The sequence below is a fragment of the Amblyomma americanum genome, chromosome 1 (assembly GCF_052857255.1).
Source record: "Amblyomma americanum isolate KBUSLIRL-KWMA chromosome 1, ASM5285725v1, whole genome shotgun sequence".
Lineage (NCBI taxonomy): Eukaryota > Metazoa > Arthropoda > Arachnida > Ixodida > Ixodidae > Amblyomma > Amblyomma americanum.
The window spans coordinates 349,373,529-349,377,999 of NC_135497.1; the positions used below are offsets into that span (position 1 = coordinate 349,373,529).

At 45.2% G+C, this 4,471-nt stretch overlaps 1 pseudogene; it reads left to right on the forward strand.

Annotated features, from left to right (window-relative positions):
• The first annotated feature begins 3,160 nt into the window (after nucleotides 1-3,160).
• Nucleotides 3,161-4,156, forward strand: LOC144100252 (uncharacterized; annotated as a pseudogene).
• Nucleotides 4,157-4,471: the final 315 nt, after the last annotated feature.

The following is a 4,471-nucleotide window of genomic DNA, read 5'->3' on the forward strand; positions in this document are numbered from 1 at the left end:
AGTTCGCTCGTTCAGAAAGGTGCACGGCGAACGAGCGCGAAAAGGGGCAAAGCGTCCTTGTGCAGTTCGGTGCCGTGAAGCTCGCGAACTATCTCATACGGCGCCTTCAACCCCTGTCACAATTGCAATCCGCAACACAGCATGTTCTTCCTCTGCCTTTCCGCGTCTTCGTAGAAACAACACATTCGGCAGCCACCTGAGATACTTCTATTACTGCGTCGCTGCGTTCACGATGGCGACATAGGAGGCTTGCAATACGCTGACTAGCAGTAAGCGTTGTGCGCTCGTACGGCTGTCCAGTGCATAATCTAGAGTGACGATATGCAGCAGCGCAGAGTTCTGAGGACGTCTGTGGCGTCATCTGGTCTCAAAAAAAGAACTGCACGCTGTAAACGGTCTATAATGTTGCCTGTTTCATTGTCAAGTTGTGTATATGAGATGACTGGTGGAAGCACCTTTATGATGACGACGGTTTTATTCTTTTATTTTTGATGTCAAACTGTTTGTGCTCCTCGAATCTGCTCATGCATATGGTGTAGATGGTCCTGTAAACATAAAAAAGGATACGAAAGACTTTAAGCATAAAAGCAATAAGCCAGAAAGAGATTGCTACTGCAAGCGAAAAAAAAACGCAGTTGCATCCCATTCCACCTGCTGTCTGCAGTGTCACTCGGCGACAAACCCAGAAAGAGCAACCAATCTCAATCTAACACTGTCAAAATTTAAGGTGCAGCAAGACGGCATCGTGAGGTGTCTTTTTCTTACGAGGCTAAGTAAAAATGAATATGCACAAAATGGTTTCACACCGATACCACAGAAAAAGAAATATGTGCGTGCCGCTACACTAGCCGTCTCTATCTGGAGAGGAACCAACGACAGCAACTATGTTTAACCTTAAACAGACTATAAAATAAAGGCGTGCAGAGCCAGCATCCTCTGATTATAAACAAGCCTAGAGCGTCCACTGGGCTCAGTCTTTGTTTCGAGCCGTCCACTAGCTCATCAATCCTCTCCCGGAATGATTCCTTTTTTCACAATTCACGAATATGCACAGCCGGAAACGCACGTCCACGAATAATGCCTAATGAGATGCTAGTTGACGTGATTAACTTAACGCTATGGCTCTCGCTTGATGGATGGTGCTTATCCGTAATTAAGCGCATACATGGTTCGGCAGTCTGATCCCCGTAGTGCCCGACCATGTTTAGACAGGAAGCTTGCCTGCCTCGATGTCTTGCTGCCTGGTTAGCGCGCAAATGAAACGTGTCTCAAGATGGCCGCTGTCCTGCTAGACAGCTATTCGTTCAATTAGATGTCTACTTGGGAGCATCGGAACGCATCCTCAGTTTGTTGTGTCAGTTCCTTTAAGGGGGGGGGGGGGGAGGCGTCTTAAAGGGGACGATATTGGTGTCATTCCCTTTTAACGGGAGATCAAAGGTTAGACCTGGATCCGTCCAAAAAAAGGTAAAAACTTCAATCTCAAGCCCGGTTACCGATAGCACAAGCAACCCGGTGTGGTGTTTCGACGGCGTCGTCAGTGGCGAGATCGCGATAACTGAATGAAGACCGCGACGTCCAGATCACAGGGAGAGAGACTGGCGTTTTAACAGGCGGTTTTTTTTTTGCCTGTGGCAGTTGCGTAGTGGTCTGAAGCACTAGCTAGCGGAACGGATCTGCTCGTATCGGCGTGTGTTCAAATTGCACTTCCGGCTATGTAGTTTTTGTTTATTATTTCGCGGTGTGCAACAAGAGTTAACGCAAAACCGCTCAACGGGTTCCTTATGCTATCGCGTGAAACAACGAGTTTAAGCAGGCACTTTGGTAACGTGCGTTCGTGCTGAAGCATCTCGAGAACGCTACCAGAGCTGCAAGTATCTTTTATCCTGCTCCACCTATTCGCAGTAGGACTGCATGTTTGTGCTTGCGGAGCCGACAGCGTTAACAGGGCTACCCGCAGTGGTGTTGATGCAAGTACCATCCGCATGTGCGCTCCTCCCGCAGCTCACAGTTGGATGCTACGGCTAGCAGCTTTGTGCCGCGTGCAATCACTGCGTAGCTCTGGTTTGAGATTCCAGACTGACCAATTACAGAAAAATAATCGATTACTATTGTGTTATTTTCTTTATAACCTTTATTGCCACTACATCACATTTTCAGAATACAGTGGACTACTGCGGCTTGCTTGATATTTTGTTACACGTTGTTAATTTTCTATAGATGTTGATTTTGCAAAGCTGCACTCAACCCTCTCAATACATGCGATGGAGCGAAAGGCAGTATTAAAACGTTTCAACACCTTACGCAGCACGTTGTATAGTTGAGCAGTCCTTCGATGCCATAGTGTCAAAGTCCTCTACGAAGCACCGCGCTTCTTTGTTTCTCCGCGTTTTTTGTGGAAGCGTCCGGGTTTGCTGTAATAGAGATAAGCTGTGGCGCTATCAGACAGGACGGATGTTTATACAGAGCGGCAACATGATATTTCTCGAGACAAAGACTGCCGTAGAAGGCGGCGGTGATGGCGGTGATTGGGTTGTGGTGCGGGCATGATCACGCAAGATGATTCTCCGCTGATGGTCGGTTGTCGCAGTGCCACGAAGGAATTATCTCCGTTAGCACCTGTGTTTGCCGTCATGTTTAGTCGCTCCAACCTCCAACCTGTACCGGCCGTTGCAGCTTGGTTTTTGGAAAAAAATAAATTAGCACTAATAATCAATTAGAGATGAAAGTAATTGAATTACACGAAACGTTACCGTTTCAAAAACTAATCGATTACTTAAAAAAATGAGAAGAAAATGCAATTGACTAGCAGCGATCACTTAGCCGCAACGCGTTATGTACAACTCTGCTCAAGAGTGACGGGGCGGATGTGTGTTGAGCTTTTTTGGAGTGCCCGACCACTCAGCCGCTGTCGCTGTTGTGCGCTTCATGTTGTACCTGCAAGGGTTGGAGACTAGGCTAGAGAGGAGCGGACTTGGCTTCAACCTTTCTTATTTAAGAAAAGAAGAATGGATTAAACAGTCATTACCGGGACTAATTTACGTTGATGATATAGTGCTAATGGCTGACAACAAGGAAGATTTACTGAAGTTGATAGACATTTGTGGTACTGAGCTACGGAGATAGATTAGGTTTTAAGTTTAGTAAGGAAAAATCTGCAGTCATGATATTTAATGATGAGGGCGGCGAGCATAGAATACAGGAGTTCACGATAGAGGTAGTAGATGAGTACAACTATTTTGGGGTGTGGATAAATAACGGTGCTGAGTTTCTGAGGGAACATGAAAAATATTTAATGAATAAAGCTAGTATAAATGCAGCCGTCATGAAAAATAGGGCACTGTGGAATTACAATAGGTATGAATTGGTAAACGGGATCTGGAAAGGGGTGATGGTCCCTAGCCTGACTTTCGGTAATGCGTTCCTGTGCATGAGACCAGATGTTCAAGCAAGGTTTGAAATTAAACAACGTGGCGTAGGGAGGCTAGCTTTGGGAGCACATGGCAACACACCAAATCAGGGGGTACAGAATGATATGGGATGGGCGTCTTTCGAGAGCAAAGAGGTTAGCAGTAAGATAGCATTTGAGGAGCGATTGGGAAAAATGGGGGAAATGCAGTGGGCTTGGAAAGTTTTCAGATACCTGTATATAAAGAATGTTGACACGAAATGAAGGAAGCGAACTACAAAATTGACAAGCAAATATCTGGACAGCAGTAAGCGGGCAAATCAGCAGTTATTGGTTAAGAAAAAGGTTAAAGAAACAGAGAGAGCTGAGTGGAAAGCAGGGACGCTGACGAAATCGGCACTGTGAACATACAGGATCTTTAAGCAGGAAATTGCCAAAGAAAATGCCTATGATAATTGTAGGGGAAGCTCTTTGTTGTTTGAGGCCAGGACTGGAGTTTTGCGGACTAAGGCATATAGGGTCAGGTACCACGAGATAGACACGTTGTGCATTGCGTGCGAAGAGGAGGAGGAAACGGCTGAACACTTGATACTTTTTTGTAAAGGGCTTCACCCTGCAGTGGAAAGCAGTGGGGCTAATTTACCCAAGGTATTGGGCTTTAAGGACAGTGAAGGGAAAGTAGATTTTAAGCGGTTAGAAGTAACCAAGCGAAGGCGCTATTATTGGTGTCTAAAATCAAGAGAAGAGTAAAATTTCAAAAGTCATGGCTAGGTGGCTTGAGCCACCGCCCGATTTAAAGGGTTCAGCCGTATCCATCCGTCCATCCGTCCGTCCGTCCATCCATCCATACATACATACATGCATACATACATACATGCATACATGCATACACACATACATACACACATACGTACACACACATACATACACACATACACACACACACACATACATACATACATACATACATACATACATACATACATACATACATACATACATACATACATACATACATACATACATACATACATACATACATACATACATACATACATACATACA